Source organism: Sphaeramia orbicularis, chromosome 24 (genome assembly GCF_902148855.1).
Source record: "Sphaeramia orbicularis chromosome 24, fSphaOr1.1, whole genome shotgun sequence".
NCBI classification, from domain to species: Eukaryota; Metazoa; Chordata; class Actinopteri; order Kurtiformes; family Apogonidae; genus Sphaeramia; species Sphaeramia orbicularis.
Window position 1 is genome coordinate 9,425,971 of NC_043979.1, and position 20,765 is coordinate 9,446,735.

Here is a 20,765-nt window from a genome sequence, read left to right on the forward strand (position 1 = left end):
CTTATTGGGACGCAATTTTGCCACTTGTCTCAGAAGTGTTGGTTGGGTTTAGGTCAGGGCTAAGATGCAAACTGTGAAAATCATAATTTCTGGATCACTGAGCATCTGAGTATAATGAAAAGGTTTTTTATTATGTCTGTCACACAAGCCAAAGTAAACCGGCCAAGGCCAAGATTAGACTTGTGTATCTGAACATGACTGTCCTCACACATGGCTAAATGCCACATCTGTTCCTCGAATAGTTGCCCATATTTGCTCAATAAGCACATTCAACAGAACAACTCTTACAGACAATGTGTTGATATTAAGCAGTGATGAAAGTCATAATTAGATCAGTTGACATTTGGACCTCCGTGTCAAGCTCAGATGCTGGCAGGACATTCCATCCAAAACAAGACTGTCACTGTACAGCAGTGACCTTGAAGAGTGCTACCAACGGTAGGCTACTAATGTGATAAGAATCACTGGATAGCTGCAAGATGGGGAGAAGGAAAGAAACAAACCAAAAGAGGAAAGTGGATGGCTGAAAGATCCAGTGTGTCCCCAGTGTCCCATTGTTCCCTATTTACTGTAAGCATGTGTTTCAGTCCACGGCTGACATGGGGCTGCTCACGAGGATCCCATGAGTGAGGTTGAACATGTGAGTTGTTTACTAGATAACACTCATCCCGTTGCATGCGTGCTGTCACAACACGTGTGTAAGTTGAGAAAAAGCAAATGAGACACAGAAAGTACACAAAAATAGCCAGTCTGCTGGTTGTGGGCAATGTGTCCATTTGTTGTTTTTTCTTTTAGCTCACATGGAACATCTATGAAAGGTTTTGGGGATTGCAGTGAATCAGTATGATGATCAACCAAGTCGCAAAAACCACATCCGTCTTAAAGTGACCACATATAATAAAAACTACACTTGTCAGAAAAAACTCTTCAACAAAATAAAGAATTCAGTCATGTTAATTCTGAGGACATATTCCACCTGTTTAATTTCCACCCTATATGAAATAGAGGACACGCACGAGCTAGAAAACAGAAAGCGTGTTAATTTTTAACCAACTGAATGTTGACTCTGTTCAGTATGAACTGGAATTCGCTATTAAAAAGAAGAAAAAGAGAAATGTAAGCACACATGACTTTGCTTGATTTGAGATAACACTACAGTGTCAAAACTGGAAAAGGGAAGTTGACAGTACACTCAGTGTACATGCAAATGTACTAACAGAGACAGTATTATATACGGCAGCTTTGAGTTAATGTTATAGTAAGTTAACATTCTCAAATATCAACTGCAGTTAGCTTGCTAGCTAACATGTCTGTTTTAGCATAATGTACTCTATATTTCAAAATTTCCTTTTCTTTTTGTCAGATAGAAAACTCCATACTCTATATTTATTTATTAAGAACATTAAAGTTTTTAATTTAGTGATTTAAATAAACACAAATACATACTTTTTTCAAGTACCCGGAAATTATTTTAAAATCTTTTGTGTCATTTGACTATCTTAAATTTGATTATTAGCATGTTAACACTGACACCTCAGAATAGCAATATGTTGTTCACTATTGTGTTAGGTTCACCCCAAGCTCCACAGAAAATGGTGCACTATTGTCTGGCGTAAGTCAGTAATTGTGATTACAACCTAAATCCATTATTAAATCATTATGAGGAGTGGAAGTGCCACCTTAATATGAGGAATAAATTACTCTTTTCTATATCTAATCCCAACTTAATTTGACAAACCATATCCTCACCCTTGGTTATGTCTCCCCCAAAACAAATACATGCACATGTACATACATATATATATATATATATAATATATATATATAATATATCTATATATACATATATATATATACACACACACACACATACCATACACACACACACACCCACACACAACACACATACACCTTCAAACTGTTAAATGTTATGAGTCCCTGCTTGTCTCTGTCGTCTTGCCTTCATCGTTTGTATGTAATGCTAGTATGTTGTCCTTCACTTGTCATGTTCTGTCTTGCATCACTCAATAAAAAAAAAAAATTTTAAAAAAAGGAAATGTACCACAGATTATGGCATAGATACTGAGACAGCAGAGGTCATGGGGTCTTCCTGAATCTGACAAAGATTTGAATATCTTGACTATACATCTTTTTAACCTACCTGTGGATTATCCTCCATGACATAGCGGATCTTCTCCACCACATCAATGCGCCGCTGACGGTGCAAGGCATTTATTAGCTTGGCCAGGTTGGCGTCGCTGTCCCGGATGGTCCAGTGCTGCAGGGCGGCGTATGCACGCTCATGATCAGATGAATAGCCATTGGAGAAGGCAGCCACTTCACGCTCCGTAGCATTGGCCAGTAATTGATAGATGTCAATCCACTGGGTACCCACCTGGGCTGCCACCAGCTTCAGGATATCCACCCCTGAGCAGATAAGCAGAGAGAAAAGAAAAACAGTGAAGCTTGTTGCAGTCAACACCACCTTAACTGAGACAAAGTCATGGCCGAGACAAAAGAATATCGAAACAAAGACCAAAAGGAGGAGCTGAGACCAAACCAGAATAGTTACAAAAGAATATGATTGATACGATATGGCCAAATCAGGTATTTTTCTTCAGATAACACTGAAAAGACTGATATATTTAAAGTAATTAAACTAAGCGAAGAAGATGTGTAAGCGAATGAAATATTCAGTGACCAGTTTGGAATTGTATTTCTGAATAACTTGACCCTCATGAGCGTTAGATGATGGGGATGCTGGGACCTAACCCAGCTACCAATAGGCGAAGGCGGGGTCCACCCTGAATATGTCATTAGTTCTTTGCAGGGGTGACATACATAGAGATGAAAAATCATTCACTCTTCCTTACCCTGCACCACTGTGCCGCTCACCAACCATACATAGGTCACTAACATGTGGTGCTAATATTTGACCATAGGTTGAATGAAAAGATTTCTGAAACTTTTGGCTACTGAGCTGTGAGCATCAATTACACTACTTCTCTTTATGCATCCACATTGCTGATAAAAGTTTAACATACTCCAACCATTTATTTACACACAGCATATGTTTTCTTTTGATCCTGTTGCATAAAACTCTTAATGATTTAGTTTGACAAGTTCTTTTACAAAAGATCTATCGATGTCCTTTATAGACAGAACCAGCTTCTCCTCCAAAAATCAAATTGGAAATGGTCAGTGGTTAGTGTTAACTTTGAGGCAGGAAGTTCTATATATATCAAATCACAGGAATGATGTAATGAAATAATTCAGATGATGCAAAAGCTATTTAGAGATAAAGACCTGTATTTCTGGTCCAGGAAAAGGGTACTAAAGGGTCAGAATGTGGTGTAATGCAAGTGCACACAGTATTTACCATGAAACAGATCTCTGAGTAACTGGTACTCTGTCAAAAGAATGAACATGTGTTCTTTCTCAAAGTTTTCAAACATGTCAGGTTAGATCTTGCTCTATCTGATTACACAGTAGAACAGAAAAACATCAGCGAGGGAACAGGGATTATATGGAGCATTTCTTTTCTCATGACTCCCCCACAAAAGTTTACCATACACCATGCCAGAATGACTTATTTACACACTCTCAAGCAGATGACAACACATGTGCAAACCCATGTGCTGCTGCCGAAGAACGACTGTAATATTCAAGGAAAATCAGAACTATTGCAACAGAAAAATAAGTCATGTGGATTCACCAGTTTCTTCCAGCTTCTTGTTTTGTAACCAGTACACAGGGTCACAGACTTTATAGTTAGTAGTAAAAACAAATACTTAGCAGCCACTGCTAAGCCTGAAGGATTGCTGGATCTGTCTGCACTTGTTGCTTGTGGGGTTCACATACAAGCTAAGAATAGAATACATTCTTCGCCTCTAATTATCATTAACACCAGTGTTGGGAAGGTTATTTTTGACATACAACAGGTTGCAGATTACCAGTTACTTTGTTACAAATGTCATAAAATGCCATATAACTTTGCTCAAAAGACTAAATTAGAGGAGTATCTTGACTTCTTGTTTCCTTTCCTGGCAAAAAAAATGGATAAAGCTAAAAAGTCATAACACATATATTTGAAGCAACACTGCACAGTAATATTAGAGCCATTTCAGAAGAATTATTATTGCATTCCCAGCACTGAGGGCAGACTCAGGCTGCTTAGAGCAATGTACACTGATTTGTGGACTAATCAAAAACAGGGCTCTAAATTTGAGCACATCCAGTCAAATGAATGGAGTCTGTCTAGACACAGAGACTGCTCGTTGTTACTCATCCTAGTTCAGAAAAAGACCAGAAGAAGATATTCAAGGGGGGAAAGATGCAAGGAAGATGCTGATAGCATTCCACCCACCTTCCACAACGCAAAAAATGTGGCAATGCACATAAGCCATAAGACCACTTTTATGTGCTGCTTTTGTATCACGTTGCCATTCAGACACATAGACATGATATTTTAAGGTAACAAATTAGAATGGGATTTACCTATATTCATCATTTCCTACTGACAAGAAGAAAATATGACAAGAAGAAAAACTCCAACTCCTTGAGGACCAGTGTGGTTAAAATAGCTGAAATAATGCACATCTGAGTAACAAAAATCATCTTTCCTCTGATGAAACAATTAGCATTGCATGAATCATATACGGATCTTCAAATAAATATAGTGAAGTCATTCATCTACCTCAAACATCACTCTGTTGTTTTTTCTGGGAGTTCAGTTCAGTTGGATCACCATTTGACATTTCTCTTTAGACCTGAATACTGTTTTTTTTTTCTCCCTCAGACATTTTGCTGCTTGTTCAGATCCTCTCTGCTCCACTACACTGATTGTTATGTGACTTGACAATGACTCAGCTGAAAATATAACTGCTGACTCATCTGTTTGTTGACTAAAATTCCACACAGTATGGCTAGGCTAATTACATTACATTATACAGATGCTTGCCATGCTCTGCACTGAGGCATACAGAAACTGTAGGATAATAAAATCAACGGGAATGTTGGCTGAAAACAGAGCATTTGATGTAGGACAAATACTGCATAAGACTCATGAGACTTTAGGTGCAGTGGTATAAAAAGTTCTCTAAATAAATTATATTGACCAACACAGAGTTATAGAAGTGACACCAGTTTTTTTTTTACTGGACCAGAACCCAAATTAACTACAACTTTATGCATCAGGTGTTTCACCTTCATGTTCCTATAACTCTGTGGCATTAGATGTGGCCAGAATCTTAACTGAAACCACACCAATGGATTTCATGACTGCCACATATTTATAAAATGAATAAATCATCAATTGGTCTTAGTAGTTCATCATGCCTTGTGTTACTCATTTCTGTGTTGGATTTATGAAGCTTGAGCCCTGTCAGCTCTGTGTTCAAAATCAATCAATGTTCAAAATAAAAGCTTTATTTAAAAGACATATAAATTGCCTCACATTTCAGAGAGAAATGTCCTGTTTCCCAAACATTTTGTGATATTTTGGAACCTAGCAGGCTGCTGCAATCTATATACTTAAATGTAAACACTGAAGTGACAGTGACAGCTATTGCTACTAGGTACGCTATCCTCCAAAGATGGCATTGCCTCTTCATAATGCTGTGCAATTCCCATAGCCTATGGCAACACCAGCAGGCTATTTTTTGGCCAGCATCATCTATTACTTGCAAAAAAGGAAAACTAATACAGACATTCCCACTATATGGCACAAGTTCAATATTACTTGTAAATTTATGTGACATTAGTTTGGAGTCTGTGTACTATTGAGAACTAGCTGACTATAACATTAACATTAACTAGTAATTATACTACAGAAGACAAAATGAACGTCTTTAGCCTTTTTGCAACATTAACTAGTGTTGTGGATACACATATTTGCATACAAAAACGGGCTGAGATCTTCACATAGAATTCAGTGTAAAGGCTGTTGTTATGGATGTGAACAAGAGTCAGACAGTCATTAGCTTGGCTTCAGTAACATCAACTAATGTCCCAGCACTAAACAGACTTAAACAAATGGGGCAAGCACCTCAGCTCCAAAAGAAAGCCAATGTAGAGGCAGCAAAGTTGTAATACTACTGACGGCTCCAAAAAGACCTGGCTACCATTGGATTTCTCTCTAAAACTACTGAGTTAATATTTTTCCAGGACATATTTATTTTATTTGGACTCTCTAATAAGTGATCTGAATTTGATCTTAGGTGATCTGAAGTGAATTTAATAAACACATTTTTTCCCGACATACAACTCTACTGTAGTTGTAGTTAAAAGATTACACTAACGATTAATTTCCTGTTTTATTGAGTCAGTAAGCCAGTGTATACTATCAGTTCACTTCTTGCCCCTCGGGCTTGAAGCTCTACCCATTTTATCCAAATATGGTCACTTCTTGCTGTAGAACACCAATGGCAATGGGCAAATCACAAACTTCTGGCTTCAAAACAACCATACAGAGATGAATGGCTGACCGCTATCATCACTGTAGCATCTTAAACAACACAAAATGCTGAGTTTTGACAGTCTAATTTTATACTCAAATTTACGAGCCCTTTTCAAAATTAATAATACCATTCCACCTCCATTAAAGAAATTTATTTAACTTTGTTCAGAACAAACAACCCGGAGTTCTCGGTCCACGGCTCACAGAAACTGTAATCGCTAAAAGATGTTCTGCCTTTGTGAAGTCGGCCTTTTCTTTTAAAACCATCAAACAATGGAACCAGCTGCCGCACAGTCTGCAGTTGTCTATTGATCAGAATAGTTATTCACAAAATTAAAAAAAAAAGCATATCCTCAATTCCCAGCTGTGCCAACATGAGATGCACTGATGTGTTTTTAATTTAGAGTAGTGTTATATATATTCACTGGTAAATATTTTTAATGTCTTTTTAATGGTTACTGTATTAGAACAGATTGACTTTTTATGCATGATTTTAAAACTTGTGTTTTAGGAATGAAGTATGATGAAACTGCATTTTTAAGAAACATGAAACTGAAATGAATACACAAGTTTTTCACTATTGTAATTATGAGCTAAGGTTAGTTTTATATTGCGTGTAATGTAAATGTTCTATATTGTGTGCACACCTGCCCAAGGACAGCAGATGGAAAGCAGCTGTAGCTAACTCTGGTGCAAAGCATCTCTTCTCTTTGAGATTAATGTATCTGTACGTTGTTCCTGACAAATAAACAATAAACTAAACTAAACCAAACCATGCCTCCATCCACTAATTATGTACAGTCTATGCTTCAAGACAAATGTCATGACATCACGTGACAGTACCAGACCTTTAATGTTGGGGATTTCCTGAATTACAGCAATAGTCTCATTCTTTACAGTATTATCTCACAAGTGGCTTCACATAGAAAACATTTGAAATTTATGCTTCAACAAATGTTAAGGTTTTCCACACTGGCTATTCCAATTGAAGAAGATGAACACAAAAATAATTCCTCAGCTTTTGATAAGTATCAGGTTGATCCCTGATTAATGACCCGTCTAGCAAACATGCAAAGTGCATAAATCCATGGTGATTCAGAGAGATTGAAGGACAAAGATTAAAGGGATGTTAGCCAGCTTTCATGGCTCAACACACAAATGGTCACATGCACATAAATATATACACACAGGGATCATAGGCACGAGACAAGAGGCAAGTACATACAGACATGTGAAAGGCAGACATGTTACACCAATAGGCTAGGCACACTATATTCTAGCCCTGATGCTCATTCTCTGCCTCGAGACCTTAACTTACAAACACTTTATCTAAAACTGAATCAAGGCCAAAATCAGAGCTCTAATCCTACACCAACCTTTCAAAGAAGCTACTGACAGCCTCCTTTGACCTCATTTTGCAACCCATCCTCCCTCCACCCAAATATTTATAAAACTTTTAATGGTGGAAGAAGAGCGGACAGTTAATCTCGTCGCAGACTCTGGAGGGAACTGATGGACGTCGCGTGCCTTGACGAGAACCTTTCGACGATTATCCACCTCAACCGCCATTAACACACAGTGACAGAGGAGAAATCCCCTCGTGCTGCTTGGCTCTGTGCCATGGCCCACTGGACACATTTAAATGACCTATATACATGTTGTGATGATGCAGTGTGTCAGCCTGCGGATGTGTTTGTTTGCTTGGGGACGTAGTGGAGCGGATTGTGTCAGAGTTCATATTTAACCTACTGTGTGCACTATATGTAGAGCTGTGAACGCCATAAGTCTACAATATTTTTTTTGCTGGTAACATTAACATGACATGTTTTTCACAGCTACATAGAATATGATACTGGCATTAGCACAGCGCATATTTTGATAACATGCTTGCAGTGGTTAACATATCAGCTCCAAGCAAGAAGGTCCTTAGTCTGATTGGCGTGGTCCTTTCTAATTAGTTTGCATGCTATCCCTGTGTCTACATTGGTTCTCTCCGGTTACTCCGGCTTTCTCCCACCATCATACACAAGCATCTTAATAAGTCAACTGGTCAATCTGAAATTACCCGTCTGTGTGAATGTTACAGTGAATGGTTGTTCATCTATAAATGTATGTATATGTATGCGATGACACCTCATCTTCACCTGATAGTAGCCGGGATAACTAGGATTAAGTAGTTCAGAAATTGGATGGATGGAATTAATCTGAAGCTGAATCTCCATCCTTTTATGGTTGGGCAAGTGAGTTTAACTCCTGTTTGACATAAATTGCTCTGTCATAGCACTTTTCAGGAACCCAGTCTTCAGATTTGTGTATTTCCTTTTAGCTTTTCATCTAACCGGGAGAAACTATCAAAGCATTCTTTAGGTCTGTGTAGCACAAATGTCCACAGCTGAGTTCTTGTCTACAGTGAGGTTAACACAAAAAAGGGCTTTAAGTGGAAAATCTGATGTGCAGAAGCTCACATATTTGTGGATATTTAACTGAATGTATAATTTATGATCTACTGTGAACATACAGAAAGTCCAAAACAAGTTTTTACAGAAATGCATGGCATTATAACTAATATCAACTCATGCCATTCACTTCAGTGTCTTTATTTAGGCACTACCCTGTTTTGTGCAGTATGTTAAAGTCAACATGTTAGAATTAACATGTTTAGTTTACTGTGAACTACACTAACTAGAAACGTACAGCCATTTACCGTATATAGAAACCTTGGCAATACCCACTGGTTTCTGGATGAATATTTTGAAGCCAGTAGATTGCAATTTGGCTATCTGTATCTTACCTTTTTGGAGATGACAGTGAAGATATTTGGACAAAAGGGGCAGGATGAGAGGAGTCATGGGTGGGCTACTGCTAAATGCTAACTTAGTGATGCAATAAAATGGTAAACTTCATCAAACATTGCATAAGTCTTGTCAGTGCGATCTATTTGTCACAGTGAAGCTATCTGTCAGGAAAAAATATGACTAAACAGAAAGAAATACTAAACTCATTATAAGTATAACTCAGCAAGCCATCAAGCGGTATTCACAACCTGTCGAGCAAAACCAGACACAGCAACAAAGCTTATATTTGCCTGCAATCACATCATCACTAACTACAAATTCACTTAGTAATCACTTGGTACCAGCATGAGTCCTGGAAAAAGTATGATGTCACAGTATTTTTACAGAGAAGTTCAGTTGAAGTCTAATTAGGCCAGGGCTTTTTGGAGCCACCTCCAGTAGCACTCAGTGGTTTTAAACCTAAAGATATTTTACATTTTTTTCAGTTTGGAGCTGAGGTCCTCAACCACTGAGTATAGCTGAAATTAATTCCAATGCCAAATTTAGCAAGACGATATCTCAGATTTGTGTAATGGCTACACAGTGTTTATTGGCTAACATCAACCTACTTGAAATAAACTTTTCAAGCATATATTAAAGTCTGCATTTAACATGTGACTGAAACACAACCTAAGGTACATCACGTGAAACATGGCTCTCATGTAACCCTAAACCCACCTAAGGGTCACTGTCGACCTGATCACCGTAATGATGGAATATGAGAGAATAGATCATACTTTAAGCACAGAGCAGCTTGAAGAAGGAATTTACAGATCAAGTGTGGCATTGTAATCTGTGAACTGTATACACTGTAGCTTGTGTCCATCACACTGAGAATCAGATGGTTTTTCTTTCTTTCTAGTTTAAAGTACTTTGTGTTCCTCCTTGATACGTGAGTCTCTGTTCATCCTAACATTCCTGTTATCAGCAATTATCTTACCAGTGGAAACAATCTTTCCACCTAAGGGAGTTCATGTGAAATTACTTTAACCACTGTCTGTCTTAAATGCTACAAGGGAAAACTTTCATTTCTTTCCTAATAATTAACTGAGAACTTGACCAGTGCACCAGTGTCACTCACTCTGGTTAATAATAACATCAAGCCACCAACTCGTAACTGGAGATTTAATACATCATTACTTAAAGATCCTGAGTTTATCAGCTACTTTAAAAGAGAATGGTCCATATACATAGAAAACAACGAGTTACCAGGAACATCAGCGTGTGTCCTCTGGGAGGCGGGAAAGGCAGTAATGCGTGGGAAAATAATCTCCTTCTCCTCTCATAAGAAAAAGAAAGAGACCTCAAAAATATTGGCGCTAGAAGGTAAAATTAAATCATTAAAGGAGGCCTACTCTGCCACGCCAGATGAGCACACGCTAAACAATATAAGGAAAGCTAAACTGGAACTGAATGAAATAATAAATAAGAAAACGCAATTCTTGGTGCAAATGCTTCACTTGGAGAACTTTGAACATAGTAACAAATCTGGGAAATTTTTGGCGACTAAAACTAAACTCAACTAAAAACAAATAAAGAGAAAACAACTATTTACTCCATTAAAGATCCAGCAGGAAATATTAGCCATGACCCCGACAAAATAAATAACACTTTCAGGGATTTCTATAAAGCATTATACACATCACAAATAGACCCATCAGATGATAATACTGATCAGTTTTTCAGCAACATCAATCTACCAAAATTACAACAGGATCCGAGAACATCTCTGGACTCACTTCTCTCTGTTGGTGAACTCCAAGAAGCTCTTCAACATATGCCCAATAATAAAGCCCCAGGTCCAGATGGTTTTCCAGCAGAATTCTACAAAGAATTCTGGACTATTCTGGCACCTACTTTCTACTTCCTACTTTCTACAATGATATTAGAAATAAAGGAGAAAAACGAAATACCCACAAATATGAACGTAGCTAACATTACTGTATTATTAAAACCAGGAAAAGACCCCACATTCCCATCCAGTTACCGCTCAATCTCACTAATCAATGTAGATCTAAAAATAATCACTAAAGCTCTGGCCAGAAGAATAGAGAAAATAACTCCTTTAATAATCCATCCAGATCAAACAGGTTTTATTAAAGGTAGGCACTCTTCATCTAACACACGCAGATTAATTAACCTCATAGATTATTCTAACATACACAATCTGGAAACCATAATTATTTCTCTAGATGCAGAAAAAGCATTCGACTGGGTAAACTGGAAATTTCTATTTACAACATTAAATAACTTTGGATTTGGACCATCTTTCATTGACTGGATTATTATATTGTATAAGAACCCTCATGCATGTGTGAGAACCAATGATCAAACTTCTCCAAGCTTCAGTCTGCACAGAGGCACCAGACAGGGCTGCCCACTTTCCCCCTCACTTTTTGCCATCTTTATTGAACCTTTAGCAGCTGCCATTAGACAACAGGAAGAAATAAAAGGAATCCGTACCAGGAATATAGATCACAAAATAAGTCTTTGCTGATGATGTATTACTTCTTGTCCAGAACTCACAAGCATCTCTCTACCAGACAATCACACTTATAAATAACTACTCATCAATATCGGATTACTCCATTAACTGGACTAAGACAACAGCTCTGCCTATTAACTGTATTGTAATATTGGGCACACTTTCAAGGTGTGCCCAATATTACAATACATTCAGGAAATATTAGATATCTAGGTATAAATATTTCACCCAGGTTGTTAGAACTAATAAAACTGAACTATGTTCAACTCTTGAAAACAACAGAGGATGATCTTCTGCAGTGGAGGCGATTACCCATTTCACTCATGGGGAGAGTTGCCACTGTCAAAATGATGATTTGACCTAAAATTAACTATTTATTTTCCATGACACCCATCAAACCATCCTCTAATTGGTTCAAGTCACTGGACTCACACGTATCTAAATTCCTTTGGGAAAACAAACCATCACGTATATGTCTAAATACATTACAGCAGACCAAAGACAGGGGCGGTTTAGACCTTCCCAACTTTGGACAATATTTCCTAGCCAATAAGCTGCAGTATATCTCCAAATGGCTCAAACCTAGTTATCTAGATGAGCCATGGCTAGATATAGAGCAAGCAATGTGTGATGATCTAGCAATCTCTGACTTACCATTCATTAGTTCGACCATTAAGCATCATAAATGTTATAAAAGTGCGAACATCAGCTCCACTTTGACAGCCTGGCGGGAATTTCTTAAAATAAACAAATGTTCACTCATTCCATGTAAGCGGACACCCATCTGGAACAACCCTGACATCCTGCAAAATAAAAGAATTGTAAACTTTACTCAGTGGAAGAACAAAGGAATAACACATTTAGAAAGTATCATAGTGGACGGAAACTTTGTACCATTTGACACGCTCATACTTATCCAGGTCTCTCTTACAGCTGTACCAAGGTTCAGTCTGTTCACTGGTTGTTCCTACCGGAACCAGTCCTAGGCTACATGCAACTTCTCTGGCACATTCTAGATTTTCCCCTGGTTGTCAAATAAGAAGTTGAATATTTCTTCAAATATCACTATCAGCGAGTGTCCAGTGGCATTCTATCTAGATTCCTGAACCAACTGGCTCATGTTCAGTTCCACTCAAAGTGTCTTTCAGGAACTTAATGTTTTCAGTTTGTCTTAAAACTCCAGCCAAGTTGAAAGAAACAAACTTCCACTGGCGTCTGTGTTGGTGAGGATCTGGAGAAACAGGCTTAGATCACTCTACCTCCATAAGTCAGTCCCTAAAGTAGTTCCTTCAAGAAAAAAGTGAGGATACTTGGAGCTTGGGCTCACTCTCCATCCAAAGGGAGCTAGCTGCTATTTTTTTAGTAACTGGGTGGTCACTGTGTCCCTTTAAATGCGTAATTTCCTCACTGCAACCAACTGAAACCAAGCTCATATACTGTAGTGTTGGAGAATTATCCAAGACATTGTGTGCATACTGTATTATGTTAAGCTAAACTAACATGAATCCATGAAACCATAATGCTCTGAAAAAAAATTTCTGAACAAATACATACTTAACCTTATTGTGTTCATCATGTTGTCCAGCAGGGTACAACGTGTGTCAGCCCCACAAATACCATTCTGATAAATTAATCACATCACCTACTCCTCTCCTGTTCATTCCGGTTAAAAACACATAATGTTAAATTAGGGAAATGTGTGTACCCAGTGTGAGCACAATAGGCAGCAGTATACCTCCAACCCATCACCATCCCCCACCACCAATCTGTGCTCTTCACAATCAAACCCAGGCCAAAGTGGGAGCTACTCTGGCCCACCCTGGTACAGCACTGTGCAGTATATTCTACCATGCGGCACCCCGCTGGGCCTGAATGTGGAACTTGGCATTATTAACAGTGTGGATGTTTAACAAGGGAGGATGGTGGGCAGGTACAACATTGTTTTCCTTCATGTTTTCCTCTACAATTTGCATCTGACTTTGGAAATATATGTTGTAAATAATATGGCCAGTGACCACAGAAAAACAAAGACAAAACCTGCCTCTATCTCATGATCTCTGAACAAGCCATTAAGCTTTTTCCAAGTTGAAGCCCATTAACTTTAAACTGCATCTACTTTACATTACTTTCCACTCTGATGTTCCATGTACCATATATATAGCCTGAGCCCAAAAAAGTCTCCACCTGGATTGAACCAAGCAAATAGTTCAGATCCTTCCTTTGGATAATCACTAACCCGATTAATATCTTCAATGAGAAATCAGTTCTTTAACCCTAATGTAGTCAGTAGCTTTTTCTCATTTCTTAAACAACCAGAAGTTTGACAGAGAACATAAAGATTGGACAATTCCAGGTTCATCAGGCTCATATTGTGAAGGAGTGGTTCAGCAAGCATTGAGACATCATTTTCACACATAGATTGGCCACCACCGAGTCCAGACCTGAACCCCTGACTCTCCATCACCAATACAAGATCTAGGACAAAAATTAATGTTACTTGGACATAAATTAACATTTGTTGTGACACTGCATAAGCACTGCGTGGTATAAAGAATTCCATAGTGAATGTTTCTGGTTTATATATAAAAAAATTAAAAAAAATCAAAGGCTGATCCAGTCAAATATTGTGTAGGGGACTTTCTTTGGGCTGAGAAGTGAATATTCTTCATTCTACTCGCTGCTTTTAAGATTTCCAATAGCTCATTTAGTATCTACATTTACCAATCTTTTGTCTTATTGTAGAAGCACTTATTTGCATTTTGCATATAAGCTTTAGGCCAGTCCCTAGTAAGACATGTGAATAAACTTAACTAGCAAGAGTTTAGGTGGAATATGTGGAATTTTAACATCACCCATTGTGTTTGTGAACTGTTATTCTTGAGTTTGGAATTTTGGCATCATTTTTTAAGCTAAAAGTGATCATGTTTGGATAAGAAGGTTAGCAAAAAGAAAGGGGTGAAACTTACAAAGCTAATGGAAGCACTAATTTATTGGAAACACCCGCCACTAACTAGGAAATGCTATGTTAAACACTGTCATGTAGTAGTGTCCAGTAGTAGTGTCCAGTGACAAGTAATTCAGTATTATTACAAACAGACGGGGCATTTGGTGTTAGAATTTTTTGTCAAATTATTTTAGCTAAATGAGGTAACTATGACTTTCAATTTCAATTTCTTGAACCTTGATAGTAAACATACCAGGATGATTTTTGAAAAACAATTTGGTAATGACCACAGGCTTGTTTTTTGTGGAACAGTGTGCTGTGTTATCAATGACACATTGCCCTTATGCCTCCAATCTTGCAGACCTCGTTGTCAACAAAATGTTCCTGCAAGTTAATTGAAAAGCAATGATGGAAGGGTCACATGCAAAACACACTTCAAGCCAACTAGGTCATGTTTGACGACATCCTTATATAATTACACCCCATCTAATCAACTAATACTCATTAAAAGTAACCTGGCTCCTGTCCCCTTGCCTCATAATGTCTCTAACATAGCTGTGTCCTTTTTGAGTCTTTGTGGTCTTCATGTGTAAACTGAACAAAATGGTCAGACTAGAAACCACTTTTCTCCAAAAAGGCATTCATAGATTAGTACTTCACACAAAAACTGTCTGAGGCTGTACCTGCACAAACTGAAAAGCAGCTCTACAGGCTGAAAAAGGTGTGTTTAGTTCAAGACGACATCCTCTGTTTCAAGTATACAGCAGCATTCACTTTTCTTTTTAATCAGTGAGAGCATATTTAATTAGAAAATAGGCATAATTACCTCCGCCAAGGAGGTTATGTTTTTGCCGGCATTGGTTTGTCTGTCTGTGACCGTGTGCAAGGTAAGTCAAAAAGTTATGGATGGATTTCAATGACAATTTCAGGAAATGTTGATACTGGCACAAGGAACAAATGATTAAATTTTGGTGGTGACTGGAGGGGTACTGATCTACCTTGGTGGAGGTCTGTGCTCGCTGAGTGTTTTTCTAGTTACTAAACAGAAAAGGAAAGAAAAAGAACAAGGTCACCATACTGCAGCCTCATGTTAACCTTTATACAACATTTTTGTGATTCCCTGTAATTGCTGCCACAAATACAGTTTGACAGTTGTGAGCTTGTTCCAGATAAACAAATAAATTCCTCAGATCCTGTGCAATGAAAATTTGGCTAAAGGCCTTGGAAAGCCCCATTCATCCCTGCTGCGGAGAAGTAGCAATTTTCACTACTTCCTGAGCAAATGCCAGGTATTGTATGTGTGTGATCTTTACTTTGACGTTTCCCTTTCTTTTCTCCTTTATTGCCCGAGTGTTTTAACTGCTCTAGTAAAGGGGCATTACAACCTTCAAGAGGAGCCAGCCACGCACCTTGGAAGTATTAAGAAGCTGTTTTGTTTTATGTTCCAGAGAGTAAAAAGCGGTGTAAAATGTTTGGGGTGCATGTGCATACGTACTATACATTGCTGTGTAAATGCATACACATGGGCAAAAAATTACTCATCCCATCAGGGGAACACCCACAATGCATTCCCAAAGATTGAAACCCAATCTGTGTTTTCATGAATCAACAAAGCGTCATTAAGAGTAGAGTAAAACAGAACAAAACATACTTTCAGTTTAGTCACATGAAATATGAAATTTCAATAACATTTTTAATTTGAATGCTAGAAAATGACTCTTTTTTCATTTTGGCTTTGAAGACAAGTTTAGAAAAGGTCAAATTTTGATTATATATTATTATTATTATTATTATTATTATTATTATTATTATTGGTAGTAGTAGTAGTAGTAGTAGTAGTATTGTTATTATTGTTATTATTTTATGTCATTCAACATGTAAATTTCTGAGACCAAGTCTGGTTTTTTCATGTTTACATATTTCTTTCCCCAGGATATCAGAAACAACGCTTGCTTGTAATACACTTGTGGAATTGGAAATCATTCATAATTGAGCCTTGGAACATTTTGTGACAATTTTGGGGTGACAGTTACTTTCAATGACTATTTTGACTCATAAATCACACTTGCACAAAGGATGTATCTGTGTTGCTGCAAAACGGGGCGGGGCGGCCATGGCTCAGTTGGTAGAGTGGGTCGTCCAATAACCGAAGGGTTGGCGGTTCGAATCCCGCTCTGTCCTAGTCAGTCCGTTGTGTCCTTGGGCAAGACACGTCACCCTCCTTGCCTCCAGTGCCACCCACACTGGTGTATGAATGTTCGGTGGTGGTCGGAGGGGCCGTAGGCGCAAAATGGCAGCCACGCTTCTGTCAGTCTGCCCCAGGGCAGCTGTGGCTACCGATGTAGTTTACCACCACCAGAGGGAGAATGTGAGCGCGAATGAATAATGGGTCAATAATGTAAAGCGCTTTGGGTGTCTAGAAAGGCGCTATATAAATCCAATCCATTATGATTATTATAAAACCTTTTGGCCACAACTACATATGGTCTCATTGTCCAAACCATGCAAAAATGTGTTTTCACCCCAGCAGTGCCCTAGGTGGTGAGAACCAAGAAGGATAAGAATCTGGTGGTTTCTCTGTGACACCTGAACTCAACATTTGTCTTCAACAAGTCCTGGCTTGTCAATTTCAAAATTAACTTTATCATACAGCTAACTGCTAACTCATAAACTAAGATATACTGTATTTTGATCCATTGTTGACAAAAACATTTCTACGTGAATCTTTCAGTTTGATATAGAAGGTCAACAATGCAACTGGCTCTAACCTCATTACTGAGAAAATATGTTTTACAAGTTGGCAAACTTATACAGTGGGGCAAAAAGTATTTAGTCAGCCACTGATTTTGCAAGTTCTCCTACTTAGAAAGATGAGAGAGGTCTGTAATTTTCCTCAGAGGTACACTTTAACTATGAGAGACAAAATGAGAAAAAAAATCCAGGAAATCACATTGTAGGATTTTTAAAGAATGTATTTGTAAATTATGGTGGAAAATAAGTATTTGGTCACCCAAATAAGCAAGATTTCTGGCTCTCACAGACCTGTAACTTCTTCTTTAAGAAGCTCTTCTGTCCTCCACTCATTACCTGTGTTAATGGCACCTGTTTGAACTCGTTATCTGTATAAAAGACACCTGTCCACAGCCTCTAACAGTCAGACTCCAAATTCAACTATGGCCAATTCCAAAGAGCTGTCGAAGGACACCAAGAAGAAAATTGTAGACCTGCACCAGGCTGGGAAGAGTGAATCTACAATAGGCAAGCAGGTTGGTGTGAATAAATCAACTGTGGGAGCAATTGTAAGAAAATGGAAGACATACAAGACCATTGATAATCTCCGTCGATCTGGGGCCCAATGCAAGATCTTATCCCATGGGGTCAAAATGATCATGAGAATGGTGAGCAAAAATCCCAGAACTACACGGAGGGACCTGATGAATGACCTGCAGAGAGCTGGGACCAAAGTAACAAAGTATCAGTAACACACTACGCTGAGAGGGACTCAAATCCTGCAGCACCAGGCATGTCCCCCTGCTTAAGCCAGTACATTTCCAGACCTGTCTGAAATTTGCCAGAGAGCATACGGATGATCCAGAAGAGGACTGGGAGAATATCATGTGGTCAGATGAAACCAAAATAGAACTTTTTGGTAAAAACTCAACTCGTTGTATTTGGAGGAAGAAGAATGCTGAGCTGCATCCCAAGAACACCATACTTACTGTGAAGCATGGGGGTGGAAACCTCATGCTTTGGGGCTGTTTTTCTGCAAAGGGGACAGGACGACTGATCTGTGTTAAGGGAAGAATGAACGGGACCATGTATCGTGAGATTTTAAGCCAAAACCTCCTTCCGTCAGTGAGAGCATTGAAGATGGAACGTGGCTGGGTCTTCCAGCATGACAATGATCCCAAACACACCACTCGGGCAACAAAGGAGTGGCTCCGTAAAAAGCATTTCAAGGTCCTGGAATGGCCTAGCCAGTCTCCAGACCTCAACCCCATAGAAAATCTGTGGAGGGACTTGAAAGTCTGTGTTCCCCAGTGACAGCCCCAAAACATCACTGCTCTAGAGGAGATCTGCATGGAGGAATGGACCAAAATACCAGCTACAGTGTGTGCAAACCTGGTGAAGACTTACAGGAAACATCTGACCTCTGTCATTGCCAAACAAAGGTTATGTTACAAAGTATTGAGTTGAACTTTTGTTATTGACCAAATACTTATTTTCCACCATAATTTACAAATAAATTCTTTAAAAATCCTACAATGTGATTTCCTGGATTTTTTTTTTTTTTTTTCATTTTGTCTCTCATAGTTGAAGTGTACCTCTGATGAAAATTACAGACCTCTCTCATCTTTCTAAGTAGGAGAACTTGCAAAATCAGTGGCTGACTAAATACTTTTTTGCCCCACTGTAATTGACTTGTCTTTTTTGTGTCCCCTGTCCTACAGTAAGAATCTGGAGTAAGTAGTCAGGCTGTTAGGTAACAGCAGGGAAACCCAATGTGGTTAGCCATCAACACTACAATACAACACTTCCCCCTGTCAAACCTCTCACACACATACACACACACACCTCTTTCTCTCCTTCTTTCTCTTCATTTCCTCGTCTCTATATATCTCTTTGTCACCCTGCAAGAGAACGATTGACCCACTAATATGCCTTGCCAACCAAACAACAACCCAGAGGCAGCTGAAACCAGATTATTCCAGTTCTCTGTGGTCACTCGCTGAGGGAGTAGAAAGACAGAGAGAGTGTGGCGGGTGGCTCAGCTTTATCAAACAACACACACACAACCACACAGACAGGAGGTGTCCCCCGAGTTTGGGTTCCTGTCTCTCTTTCACAGCGAAATTAAGGACTCTACTGTGGGGCAAAACGGAGTCTACCTGTTGACAGCCATGGAGTTGTCAAGTGGAAGCAGAGGGGGCTGTGAGGGTTAATGGGGTAAGGGTAACAGAGAGGAAAGTGCTGAAGAAAGAAATTGAGAGGAGAGAGATGATGGGATGAAACGGAAAGAGAAACTACAAATACTCAAAATTTTAAAATCTAAAATGATGGAGGGAACAAAAATAAGGTAGAAAGCAGGTTTAAACAGTGTAGATTTAGAGAAATTAAGTGAAGTTTGGACTGGGTGATCTTAATTTGTCATATGATCAAATTAAAAATTTCAAAAATGGAGATGTTGTATCTATAGGTAATTAAGGATTATTGTTTTTGGATCCGAGTGCTTCAGGCTCGTCTCTGGCCGTTGTATTTTGGCACTAGTTATTTTTTGAACAATGATGATTGAAATTAGACTTTACTCTTGCAATATGTGCGACTTTTTCCTTGTTCCTTGCAAATGTTTTCAGCTGAAGCTTTACTTTTTTTGACCATTTTATTTTATTTTATTTAGAGTCTAGACCAGCTGTAAATGTAAAGTGTCAATAGATAACTTTAGTTATGATTTGGCACTATACAAATAAAATTTCATTGATTTCAGTGATTTTCCATATATCATGGCATGTGTGACCTACTGCTTTTATTTTCACTGAAGTTTCTTTTTTTTTTTTTACTTGTTAAACAGTCAACCAGTAGTGGGTTGTGTAAGAACAATATGATACTGATCATTTGGAAGAGTAAATAGCCAATACCTGTAAATCATCCAATAGAATCACACTTATATATTATATTATATTATATTATATTATATATTATTATATTATATTATATTATATTATTGAAAACCCTACTCCTAACCCAGAATGGATAAGTCTCACATTATTAAATAAGTGGGTGACTCTTGAACTGAACAATGTGTCAAGATAATAAATACCTAAATAAATGAATCACTGAACATAAAACTCAAAACATTTAATCGATAAATGTGGGAATGAACATCAAACTAACAGTAAAAAGCATGTATATAAATGGAAGCAATTTTTATTTTCTGACCAATGTATTATTTTTCAATTCAAGAAAACTGACATTAAACATGGGTCAAAATTCAGCTGATACTGAGAGTTGAAAATATCTTTAAAGAACTGATTTCTCAATCTATAT

General features: G+C 38.2%; 1 pseudogene; it reads right to left on the minus strand.

Annotated features, from left to right (window-relative positions):
- Window positions 1-400: 400 nt before the first annotated feature.
- Window positions 401-20,765, minus strand: part of LOC115415603 (tumor necrosis factor receptor superfamily member 21-like) — a 51,869-nt pseudogene continuing 31,504 nt past the window's right edge.